Source organism: Eucalyptus grandis, chromosome 3 (assembly GCF_016545825.1).
Source record: "Eucalyptus grandis isolate ANBG69807.140 chromosome 3, ASM1654582v1, whole genome shotgun sequence".
NCBI classification, from domain to species: domain Eukaryota; kingdom Viridiplantae; phylum Streptophyta; class Magnoliopsida; order Myrtales; family Myrtaceae; genus Eucalyptus; species Eucalyptus grandis.
The window spans coordinates 15,392,313-15,406,488 of NC_052614.1; positions in this window are offsets into that span (position 1 = coordinate 15,392,313).

Sequence of the window (14,176 nt, forward strand, 5' to 3'; positions counted from 1 at the left end):
GGAATTCTTACATCATCGTAAAAAAATTAAGGTGAATCTGTCGCAGTGAACTTCAAAGAGATATGTAAATTGTATACATATGTATATATTAATAGCTTTCGGTATATATCAAGAGGAGAGGATAGATCATGTGCTTTCGAATTTGGAAACACACCTTCTTTTTCTTTTCTTTTTTTCTCTTTTAGGCAATGACTTAATGAAGAAAAAAAAAAAACCTTTATGGAGGCTAGAAAAAGAAGGAAATAGTACAGTTTTCTATTAATAAAATTTTATCAAGAATGATGAAAGGGGAAAAAAGAAATAAAAAAATAATTAGAAAAGAGAGGAAAATAAAAATAAAGTTGACAATAGTGTTACGAGATATTTTTATTATCTCCGTTTGTAAAATTTATGATTAGTTTATATTGATATGGCATTTTAACCGAATAATACATATGATATGATATGAATATATTCAACTTTATTACCTACAATCACTAAACAAGTAGATAAGATATAGTAAAATCCAATAGATTTCATATCCTATCTTATTTAATCACATTTTAATTAGAAATTCAAATAACCAAATGTAGCCTGAGCGCGCATGATAAAATTTATACTTCTCTATTTCTCTGTTCCAGGTTTGGAACATAAATCCGTTGATAACTCAATTTGATTTTTCTATTTCTGGAATAGATTTTTATTACAGAAATAAATTCGAAGAAGAAATCAGAAGCTAAAATTTTTAACTTCTCAATTTTTGAAATAAAAATTGAAAAACTAATTTCTGACTAGAAATTAATTTCTGTACAGAAATTTTATCATGCATATCCCAAAGTTTGGATAGTATTGACCATTGGCTACTCCAAGAAAGAGAGGGCGGTGCTTGTAATAATGATCGTACGGCAAGACAATGAATTGCCAGAGCTTGATTGCCCGGCTGCTTCGGGTGGCGAGAGAAGGCAGGATGCTGGTGGAGAGGCTGTAGTGGCTGCCGTTGCGGGACAGATCAGGGAGCTCTTCTTGGCTGCACGTGAGTGAGACCCCGAACACGCCCCGTCTGGAGCGACCAGCACCCGCCATTGCCGACACAGGGCAAAAGCACGAGACCAAGAAAGGAGGAGAAGGAGAAGGAGAAGGGGAAGGACAGTACTGTTGTTGCGCTACATATGGGAGGGAGGCTGCCGAGCCGGTACGCGTGGGCTCTAGCTCTACACATAAAGGGCTTTCTTAGCCTCCACCGTCTCTCTCCCTCTCTCTCTCTCTGCCCGGTTTACAGTTAAATTTTTTGGCTCGTCCCTACTTTTTGACATTTATCGAAAGTATCTTTCCCCGTACTTGTTGCTGAAGGTTTGCGAAGTGATCCCATGGAAATATACTTCAAGCTTATTCAAGAAGCTGTTAACATCCTTAACCCTCTAATGTGTGAAGTCGTCTTGCTTGCGCATTGCTTAAGGACATATGTAGCTTATGTACGCTCTATCAAAGGCGATGTCAATAGGAGAGGGTAGAACAATGTGCTTTCGAATTTCAACGCACGCCTCTATATTTTTCTTGTAGATAATTATGGTAACAGGTTTAAGTAATACTTGAACAATAGCTCAATAAAAAATACACCTTTTATGGAGGATCGAAACAGGAGGAAAAAATATGATGATTTTAGGAAATCTTATAATTTCATTGGAAGCATTTATTCTGCTCCTCTCAAGTCCCAACTATTCATAAGGAAACATAAAAAAAGAAGAAGGTGATTTTCGGGTCAGAGATATGTTAGTTTTTTTGGTTTTCGGTCAAAAGAGATATGTTAGTTTAACCACATCAATATTTCGTGACAAGCTCTGTGCATTTTTGGCCCCCCTTTTGACCAAAAAAAGACAAAAAGAAAAGAAAAAGAAGTCCCGCACCGAAAGAACGATTGAAAATGTGTGGTCGGTGAGAAAGTTGAGAAAATCACAAGATATCCTAAAAGGAAGGAAAGTATACTTTCAGAAAAAAAAAATGTAATAAAGTGGATGACCACCTCTTGAACCCATTAGGTCTTAGTCAAATATATTTTTCAATTATATATGAAACAAACATTAGTTGGTTCAACTTTTTTCCATCATTGGTAAATTTTACCATTGGACACGTGTCGCATGACCTTCCCAAAAGTGAACCATTAAGAAAAAATTAATGGATTACTGAGTGAGCGCCAACGGTTACTTATCAAAGAGATGTGTCATCGCTTAGCATGGAATTTTGATTTAATCATTCAACTTATTTTGGAGCCTCTACTAATCTATGTATCAATTAGGAAACCAACATATGGATACAACACTTGAAAAAGCTAGATAAATTTGATGCCCTTTCGATACATTGTCTTTATTCAAAAAATGTTTTTGCAAGTAGTTTTGGTTAATTCTAAAAGTAAAGCTACTAATATGCAATAGTAGACCATGCGGGTACTCCATGCCCTACTCACCATCACCTCTTGGCCACCGAACCACCACCACCCACCGCTCGTCTGACGAGCCATCTTGCCGTTGAGCCCGACGAGCTGTCGCGCTGTTCGCGCCGCCTCTCGCTGCTGTGAGCCACCGTTGCCGTCCCCAAGCCACCGTCATCACCTCTTGCCGCCACTCGCTTGGTTGTTCGGGCCATCGTTGCTCCGAACTGCCACCGCCAGAATTGAGCTCTTCCCCCTTGGCTGTGGGTTAAGCCGCGATTGCCGTCATCTTCGCCGCGTTGTCCATGCCGCCATTGGTGCCATGAGACTCTTGTCTTCGTCGCTGTCGCTGTGTGCTCGTTGTCACCGGACCTCCCTCAACACCGCCGCTTAGCCGCTTGCCGTCGATGCCGCTGTTGGACGCCGCCCGTCCCCCCGATGGAAGTTGCTCGCTCGCCTAGCCACCCAATCAGCCTTAACTCCACATCCCTTCACCTCCGCCCCGATGAAGCTGCTCCGCTATGGGCTGCGATCGGCGGCGAGCTCTTCTTCGTCTTGGAGGTTGGTTTCGCCTCGACCTCCTCTCCTTTGCCTATTCGCGGCTTTGATGGTTTTTATGTTCCTCAGCCAGTAGTTTAGGGTTTTCGTGTGTACATGTGAGTGAGTGAGTGATTTTCAAGAATTAGACTGAGTTGAGCGTGCGTTCGTCAGGTGCGAAGATCAAGCTATCGTTTGCTTTTGCTTATTTTATTTCGGTTAGGATGTACAATTTGTGTTGGTTTATGCAAGGGCACAAAGAATTTGATCTTTGAGTTACCTCGTTTGGGAATGGAGTGCTGGATGTGTATGCCATGGCGTGTTCTGGAATTGCTCCTGTGCATGTCGCACCCCCACTCTCTCTCTCCTTCCGCCTATCCGGTCAAGGGTGATGTGGGATGCCCTTGGAGACTCCAGCGGGGGCCTACCGGCTGATCGATGAAGATAAGCAACACCAACAGTTGCTCAACATTCATTGTTATGCAACTGTAGTTATTATTTTGAAACGCATTAACCACAAGGAATCACCAAACCATACATTAGACAATGTTTTCTCTAGAAAACTATGAATTTAGTTGTCTATTTGGATGTAAAAGATTATGTGTATTGGCAAGTACTGAAAATGGACGGCCAACTATTGAATTATTTCGGCTTTCGGATATTCGTGCCCACTACGAAAATGAAACGAAAAAAATAAAAAATGACTTGTTGGAACCTGGAACCGACCCCGGAACCTATGATAGGGTAGGTTTCGGGTTCTTGCTTTTGACGGGTGGGTTCCAAGTTCCAAAAATTGAGGAACTTGTACTCGAGGGTAGATTGGTTCCAGACAGAACCAAACCGGAACCGGGAACCGCTCACCCCTAGTATGCATGACCTAGACTTGATTTCTAAATATGATTATGTAATGTCAATTAATTATTTTTGGATTTTTCTTGCTTAACATAAACATGATTAATTTAAAGGCTACAACTATATGATTTCTAACCTAAGCATGCATTGATGGACTATATAAAGTCCTAATGACATGTAAGCTATGTTATAATTATACCGAGTGCAACTTATGCGCAATTCTAATGGGATGGGATAGTATTAATCATGAATAAATCCCTATTATTGATCTATGTGAAAAATTAACTATTGTTTGTTTTTTTTCATAAATAAAAGGACTAAACCTAGGACACTAAATATGACCTAACAAATGCATTAGAAGATGGTGACTTAATGATGAAAATCAATGACTATGCTTAAACATAAAGAATGAATTTCTCTTTTGATTTTTAAAGAGAAAAAGAATATGCGATTTCCTAATGCAAAATATTACATGGATTTCTAATTAATTATGAATGTAAAGAATTCTATGCCGTGCACACGCTTGAAGATGTTTTTATCCCATGCGATTAAACAAGCAAGTGTTTTTTTTTTTTTCCTAAAAACCCCATTGAATATTAAATAAACTCGACTCAATATTACCCAATCGTTAATGCATTGTACAGAAACTTGAATCGACGATTACTGCGATGGACAGCCGACTAAAGCGAAGCAAGTCTAAATGTTAGGCGACTAAACAATGAATAGGTCAGCAGTACAAACGGCGACAGATGGGGCATAACGTCCATGAATGCAAAAGGCGACCATGCGAGACGAACCGGCTCCAAAGATCGGTATGAAATATGATGATGGCCCCCCATCAAGCAAAAGCATAACAAAGAGCTGTCACTAAACTCCAAATAGCGTGAGTAAAACATGAACCTAGTAAGTGAAGTTGGATAACGTCTATTTAGAATATTTAGATATTTCCTGCAAATGTTTACGATATAATTTTTATTTTCCACATCTTTTTTGATTATGTATATCTGATTTGATTTTCTTAGATCAAACAACATGAACGGAGCAGTGAGCACTGGACTGAATTTGGGTGCAATCATTATGATAATTGTAAATAGGCATTTACTCATTTTTGTGCGTTTTTTCTCATGGTTCAAGTGCATCATAGATGGGTGTGAAAGCGAGAAACTAGTAGCAACTTACCCTCGAGAATCATGCATTTTATATGGAAGACCATGTTCTCGGAAGGAAGGAATGAATACAAGTTCAGACTTACATAGGGACCGAATAGAATTATTAACAATGTAAAGTGGGGAATGATGAAAGGAACAAGGGCAAGGACGAAAGCGTATTGGGGATCGGTACTCTGTGATGGAGACCTTGACACATGGGCGGGGTGGGCTTGGCGAGCGCCTGTGGGAACCAAACACCACCCAATTTGAAAAGTAAAGGAATAAAAAAACCAAAAGATCAATAAAATCATCGAAACCAAAATGTTTACACTTGATTATATAAGAATTGAGCTTAAATGGCGTGATTAGTTAAATCATGCATATGCTTGTTCCTCCAAGTACCTTAAGTTTATGGATGAAGGTTTTGCCGTGCCCATCATCAATGAAAAAAAAAATCATTTTTGTCACTCACAGACGATGCGGTGGATGACTCTGCCTATGTAATGATGATAGAGAAGTTTAAAATAGGGATACAGTAGCGGGTTGTTCTGCTAATATCCCTTAAGACTGGCTAATTATGATCGTACTCCTCGGTTATTAAAAAAAGAAGAGAAAAATAATGGAAGATTTTTAGGCCCTGTTTGTTTATTTTTGTTTCTATTCCCCGAAACAAAATTTTTTGTTCTTTTGTTTCAGGGAACAAAAAAAGTATAGAAACGCGTTTGATAAAATTTTTGTTTCTGAGAATAAAAAATCTATTTTTAGTTCCGATAACAGATTTGAAATATAAACAAGAAGTAGAAAAAAGATGTTTTTATTTTTTTCGGGAACAATTTCGAGAAATAATTTTTCTCTCTCTATTTTTTTTTTTCTTTCTTGTCTTCTTCTTCTTCTTTCTTTTGCGGGTCACTAGCCTTGGCCATGGCCGACGTTGATAATCGGCTAGACGAGGGCCGGTGACCTTGCCGAGTGTCGCCAGCCCTCGAAGATGCCGAGCCACGGCGAGGCTCGGCCACACACAGGTGGGTGAGGTCGACCTGCCGGTGGCTAAGTGAGCTCGACCTTGCTGGATCTGAGCGAGCTCGTCGCAAGTAGAACCATGAACCCAAACTAATTGATTCAGGAGACACAATTCCTATGCCAATCAATTCGGTTCCCAGTTCCAAAAATATCGGAACCAGATTCACAGGATTAGTTCTTGGTTATAAGTCACGAATGGTCTCATTTTAAATCGATCACCCATTGCAAACGTATTTAAAGATTATTTGCTTCCAAGGCTCAAACAAAGCAAGGGCCTCAAATCTATGTCAAGATTTTTATTACGTCCTCTAGAATGCCCAAGCAACGATTGTCCAGAGACCATGTGCAGTCGTCCATTGCCGAGGTCCTCTTTTTCTTTAGAGTCGGATCCCCAGTTATCTTAGGAGAATTGCTCTCTTGCACTTGGAGATAAAGCCAGATCCCCAGTCGTGTGAAGAGGGAAAAGACTAAGATATTCAACTTCTTTCTTTCTAACCTACGCGTGCCATTGGAGTGACAAGAAAAGGAGGATAACCAGCATCAAGGCCGGAATCCCAAGGTTGAGAATTGCTGAGCAGTTGCCCACTTCCACCTGGCGGTAAAACCTCGTCTTTAAGACGAAAACGAAAGAAGTCCGCGAGAGTTTCGAAGAAACAGTCTGTTCCCTTAACCTTTTATTTTCTTTGGTCATTTTGGAAAACGATCTGTTTCCTTAACCTTTTTCTTCTTCTTTTTTTTGTCATTTTGAAAATCTCTTACGTGGAAAGCACATAAGAAGATTTCGATGAAAAATTGCATCCCCACTAAATCAAGAGTTTAGTGAAGTTGTTTTCACCCAAAAAAAAAAAAAAGAAAAGAGTTTAGTGAAGTTGCCTAGCACCCTCCTCACATCTAGCTTTTTTGGGTCTTTCAGTCCCACGTGCTATGCCGACCGAGGTGACCAGATTTTTGCACATCAGAAAAGTGAAAACAATGACAAAAGCATAGCAAACCTCTCAATGTCAAGCAAAATTACTTTTTATGTGCAGGGGGAGACCAAATCAAGATTCCCTCCGACCGCTAGCACGAGACCGACAAAGGGGTTCCCAGTCAAATGTTGGACTGCAACGTGAGAAACGCATTAAATCAAAAGGCCCAAAAGAAACAGCAAGCCCAAATCTTTCCTGAAAACATGATTTCCTCCCTCCCTCTCCCTCGACTCTGCCTAACCGATAAAAGGTATGGAATGATTATTACACGTCACGTCATCAGCCGAAACCAAGAGGGCTAATACGACAGGCCAAATGGATTATGAATTTATTGTTGGATATCAAATTATAGCCTAATCCTATGCCTTCTATTTCTATCCAGTATGATAGTCAGGCTACTTTGGCAAGAATCTATAGTAGCACCTATAGTGGTAAGTCTAGACATATATTAGTCTAAGACATGAATATATGAAACAATTTATTAAAGATGGTACCATAACAATTGTCTACATGAGGTCAAGTAATAATCTTGCTGATCCTTTAACGAAGGCTTTATCAAGAGACATAATAATAATGACCTCATAAGAAACGGGGTTGAAACCCTTTAATTAAAATCACCAGTAATGGTAACCCGACCTTTTTTCTAAAACATCACTAGTGCATGCTGTCTAGAATCAAAGATGAACAACGTGCACAACCGGTGCATCAATTTCTTTATACCGAAGGTCGAATCTGCTGTTATGAGACTGTGGAACCCAAAACAGATCATTCGTTGCAACTGCCCTTCTATTTGAATGCGCAGGATGAAAGCATTTGTTTCTGAAGTGCCTTGATAGAAGAATATGGATTTCTCATTTCGTTCAACTCAGAACCTTGCGTGAATGACTAGTGTCATGATAATCGACTCAGTACAGAGCAAATCCAACGCCGTGGCCAGTATAGATCCAATCGATACGGCCAACGACACACGCAACACAAGACACCCATCCGAATACCTAAAGAGAACCACAACTCGCGTCTCAGAACAAACAACCACACACGCAAAAGCTTCTTCGGGTTCCAGTCAGGGTCAACTACAATCACCCTGTTAGCCTCAGTTAGATTTGTCCTTGAACCACCAACGTTTGTCATTAGAATAAATATGAACACGTCATCCGAATTGTTGAGCTCATCTATCAAAGCCATTCTTTGTATTACAGGAGTGAGACCATCCAGTCTTCGGTACTTGTATTCACTGCGAAAGTACCTCCTACTTGATATGGATCCAAAATGCCAATCAGCGAAAGAGATTAAAAGGCATCTTAAAAAAAATGAATCCATCATGTATCTGCCCCTTGACGAGACCGAGTTATTGAAGTGTTCAGGGACCCGGACAACACATTCTTGATAATCATATCAAGGTAAGCCTCAGCGGTCTCACGCATCTTTGTGAGGAGCGTGGATGAAATTTCCTCCACAGCAAACTGCTTCTTTACGACCTTGAAATTGACGACAATCATGGGCTTGAGGCCGGGACCAGCAATGACCCTTGACGGCCAATGCCTCATGTTACTCTGGACCAAAGGATCGCTAAATCTCCTCCCGAACAAAGATCTTGCACTCGATCTCATGATCAGAGTCTTGGCATCCTCGACGTCATTTTTACAAGATGAGATGCCGTCTAGCATGATATTTCCATGATGGATTTCACATTGTGAGCAAGAGCTTCATTCATCACCTTTTGCTCCGGGAAATTAACGTTGTAATTCAATACTCCACCATTCTTGTCTTCTCCATCACGATATATGCCGTCAAGATTAGTAAGTGTTGAGTCCCAAACCGAACATCAAATACAGAGACAAGACATGGCATAGCATTTTGTCACACCCCGACGCTCGGGAACACACATATCCCACTTCTGTTGATACAAATGTAACTTCCCAGGACTAGTCGCCGACCCTTTCTTTTATTTTTTAATTGCACATGCGGAAGCAAACAATAACGCCTGACAATCAACAACATGGGATAGGAAAGCAGGACAACCTTTCACAAAAGCACACTTTTATAAACAACTAGGTTTTTATACAAAATAGCCTGGGTAAAAGCCTACAAAATGATTGACTCTCAAAAGAAGCCGTCCTACAACATCTTAATAGGACACATAGTGGTTTTCTGCTAAAAGACTATCCCTGAAGGGCTTGAACGAGAGGTTCGCCCACTGTGGGAAGGCATACCTGCAGGAACTGACTCTGTCCTCCCTGGTTCTAAGCCTAGGTCCATTCAATGGTATCAGAGCCATGGTTTCGTTTGTAATAATATACGGTCAATGTGCTTAGTAGGTGAATCCAGTGCTGAGAAGAACTCTTCATATCATAGCAGATCATCCATAAATACTAGAAGCACATGTTTCTCTTGTTGCCTCTCCATCTTCTTCAACCCCTTCTGATTTTCGGATTTCAAATGTTTCTAAGATAGACTATCTTTATGAATTCTCTCTTAGTGACGAAACCAAGATCTCTAAAACTCAACTTCCACTGATGAACCCTTATTCTGCTTTCACTAAACCCACTTCATCATTTTCTCCCATCCGTTCTATTCACCAACTCATTCGCCAGACTCCGAAGGAAGTAAAAGAATATGTCCAATCCTCAAAGTTCGATCAACATCCTATTCCTGCCACTGAAAATGAGTACTTTGTTACTCTTTAGATCCCTCCGAAGTTTTCTAGACAATGGATTCAGCAAGGATATTCTCATGTACATTATGGAGCTGTTCATTTTGCTCTTGCTTTTCATGGTCGTGAAGGCTTGCCAGTTGTGGCAAGAATTGCTCTATTGGATACCGGGTTCTTAGAATACTAACATGCTTGTATCGATACTGTCCAAACCACTTTGAATGCTAGAACAGTCTTTATGACTCTGTATCCAAATTTCAATATTGCCCTTTCAGACCCTCAGTTACTTTCTTTTCTAAAAATTCAAGTTCAACTCACTGGAGCTTCTCAAATTGCTGACTTTGTAGCAGCAACACTGCAATACCAAATGGTTTACCGAGTACAGAATCATGCTCTCGACTTAAATTTCCACAATAGAAATGAAGATGCTTTGTTCATTTCCATGTAGAATGACCAAGCATCTTGTATTCATGTTCCCAAACAGATCCCAAAGGAAAAGTTGGCTAAGCTCCTCCCAGAGACTTGGATTACCAACTATGAAGAATTGCATTAGAACAACAAGCATTTCCAGTCATCAGACCCTAAGTTCATCAGAAAGAAGGATGAACTGTTTCCATCAAATTCGGCAAAGAAAAGGAAGAAAGTCCTTCTATCTTCCAGACTCTTTTTATTATTGAATCATGTGTCCCTGAGTCAATTTCTGAGCCAGATCAAAAAAAGCTTGTCAAATATTTCAAAAGTGATGGACATGATGTTCATTACTACAAGGACCAGTATGGTCATTATTTTTGGGATCCTTTCTATCAATGTTCTTATTGTACATTCTCTCGACGAGGTAGATCCATTTGCAAAACCTTCACCTCGATGAAAAAAGCCAAAAGATCCTATGTACCAAAGGTACTTGAACGGAGACTCCTTCGTTGATACTCTTGGTGAGTGTGATAAATTTCAGTTTATGGTTTCCTATGCACCAACACCACCACCAAAGTTCACTGCTTCACCCTTTGTTTCACCAGATCCACCAACATCACCTCCTCCATCTCCTCCTCAGAAAAAACCAGCCATTTCCCCGTTTTATAAGCCAATTGTAAAATGGGTGAAGAAATATTCCTACCCACTTAAGGTTCCAGCGGAAACACCACCTAGCTCTTCCATCGCTATGTTCCAAGAAACAAACCTTCCTCCTCTTGTTAGGGAAAGTTCCAAACTCTCGTTTCCCGCTCCAGAAAAGTTTATTAATTCATAAGGCAAATATAGGCATATCTTTAAAATACCTGCCCCCATTGATGTGGATGAGCATGGAAGGCAGAAAAGAACTCTTGTTGCTGAAGCCGTCTTAAATTGGCAATCGGAGACTCTCTTAGCACACAACAATGCTTTCAAAGCAATTGATTCCAAGATTGGGAATGTGCAACAAGACTTGCGAAGATATGATGAAACCACTAAGAAAATCCTTTCAGATTTCCAGAAGAGGCTTCATGCCTTGGAATTTGGACAACATTTAGGGTATCATCATCTTGAAAGTCCTAGAGTGGAAATAAAAAAGCTTAAAAGGCAGATCCAGATCCTTGAAGAATGAAGACTCAATCCATTTCCAACTACTTTACGAACAAAGCCTCTCCCTCCTCCACCACCTCAGATGTCTATCTTTGCTACTATTACAGATTTCTTGTTAGATAGGACAAGACAGGTGTGGCTGAGATGAGAAATCGTCTAAAAGAATTAGATCGAATAAGGAAAGAAAAAGGAAAAGAGAAGATGCCCAAAGAATCATCTCTTATCATAAGGGAGCCAGACCAAATGATGTTGTCAAACCCATTGGAATCTTTCTTAAGAGACTTGGGTAACCAAGAACCACAGCCTGATACTATTACCCAACAGCCTGATCCTGTCATTCCGACAGATCAGATTTTATTTCCAGCATCACCCGCATTTCCAAATATCTTTGATACTGAATTAGACTCGATATCTTTGTCATCCTCATCATCTTTCTCAATTTCTTCTATTGATTCCTTTCCTATTGTGCCAGTGATTTCTTCAATATTCATGGCCGATCCTCTAAACCAGGATATGAAATCAAACCCTTATGAACCAAAAGTTGTTCAGCCAAACAATCCCTCTCAAAATGTGTCTACTTTATCAAAACAGTTCTTCACTATTAATGACATTCCCTATCACAAATGGCCAGAGAGGCTTGAAAAATTTCCTTGAGCCATTACCAACCAGGACATGTATGATGATCTTTTCACCTTTGTCACAAGGTTCATAGGTAGCCTCAAACTTTGGTGGTAATCTGTATCAGAACAAGATCAGCTTCACTTTTTACTCTCACCAAATTTTGGTCATGCCATTACCCTCCTATATCATTTCCTTGTGGGAAAACCTATTGACCTCATAGAACTCAGAAGAAGAGAATTTTTCGAAAGAAAATGCTGCTCTCTCCAAAAAAGACATCTTGATAAGCATTATAGAGAAATGCTTAAGCTCTTCTATCAAATTGGGGTAGATCCCAATCAAGCACATTTTTCTGACCTCCATCCCCAAAGAATTATCCCAAACGGTAGAGAAAACCTTTTTCACCAAATAAAGGAGGATCCAGGATGTTCCATTGGGAGAAATTCAACAAGAAATCCATGTGTGCTTGGAAGAGTTGTGCATAAAGCGTCAGATGATCCAAACTTATGTTCATGACAACAAAGAATTGGACGCAGCTTGCTCTCGTCAAAAGCTAAAGATTAAATGCTCCAAGTAAGATTGTGATGATTCTTGTGGAAAATCTTCCAGAAAGAAGAAACACTTCAAGAAACTCTGAATAAATAAATCCAGGCATGACTCTAAGCACTTCCAAAGAAAGAAGAAATTGCGATACTTACGCAAAAGGAAAGATTGCTTAGGCCACAAGAAGTCAAATCGATACTTCATCTGCAACTAAAAGAGACATTTTGCCAAAAACTGTCCTCAGGCAAAAAAATGTCAGAATCATTTGATACATCATATAAAGAACGAAACTGGTATTTCTCTTGAAAATGATGATATCAAATCTTTATTTTCTGCGGATGAAGAACCATATGAACAAACTCTTTGTGTTATCCCGTGTTACCAAACTCCTAGTGAAACTGATTTGGATTCAAATCCTAAAAATATTTTTCATATATCTCTGACTCCTTCAGAAGAAAGCACTGACATATATTCAAGCCAAACTCATTGTCCTCATTTTCCTGTGAAAATATTCACTTCAAAGTTTACCAAGCCAATCACGGTCATTGCTCTTATAGACACTGGAGCAGCTTCCTCAATCTTGGACACTAAAGTTCTCCCCGAAGAATATTGGACTTCCTGTATCTAGTATTTCAATTATGCTTCGGGAGATACTTTCTCTACAAATGTGAGAACCACTCCGATAACTGTCCAGTTTTTTTCCACAATGTTCAATAACCATAAAAATCTTTGGTTCCAGTATTCCCAACAAAGATCTGATCATCGGTTGGGACATTATGACTCAAATTTCACAATTACGCATCATTCCTGGAAAATGTCTTAAGTATAAAAACCAATTCTCTGAATTTGTCAATATTCAAAGACTTTTTCCATTCAAATGAGTCTATTAAACCCGATCATGCAAAAATTGTTGGAATCCTGTTTGGAATCTCATTCTAAGTTTGCTCAAAAATGTTTTCACCCTTTATGGAAAAACCCAGAATTCTTTATTCGCCTTCCTTTAAAAAAAAATGAAAATATCAATCCGACCAAGGCGAGTCATATGGGAATGAATCTAGAACACTTGATTTTGGCTTAAAGGGAATGCTCAAAACTATTACAACAATGCCTTATTGAGGTCTCACATTCTCAATGGGCTTGTGAAGCCTTCTATGTCAACAAGCGTGCTAAGCAAAATCGAGAAAATATGAGATTGGTAATTAATTACCAACCTCTTAACATTTTCCTCCAAGATGATAAATTCCCTTTACCTTCGAGAAACTCTCTTTTTGCTGGGTTATCCAAAGCCCAAATCTATTCCAAATTTGATCTCAAAGCCGAATTTTGGCAATTGGACATTCATCCTAAAAATAGACCCAAGACAGGGTTCTGTATTCCAAATAAACATTTCCAATGGAAAGTTCTTCCTTTTGAACTAAAGGTTGCACCATCCCTCTTTCAAAAGGCAATGTGCCGAATTTTCCAACCAATCCTATCAACTTTGCAAATCTATATAGATGACATTACGCTTACAGTGCAGATGAGCAGTCACACTGCCAACTTCTTGAGCAGTTCGCCGAAATTGTAAAAAAACATGGAATCATGCTTTCCTAAAGAAAGATGAACATCGCCCAGATAAAAATTGAATTTCTCGGTATGCACCTTAACAAAGGTACATACTATTCGAGCCCACATATTGCTTAGGAATTGCTGAAATTCCCTAAAGAAAGCTTCACCACAAAGCAAGTTCAACAATTTCTTGAGATAATTAATTATCTTAGAGATTTTGTTCCAAATCCTACAAAGCTGCTGATCCCATTACAGACAATGTTGAAAAAGAATCCCCCACCTTGGGGAAAATCTCAGACTAAAGCAGTTGCTGAACTTAAGGAGATTA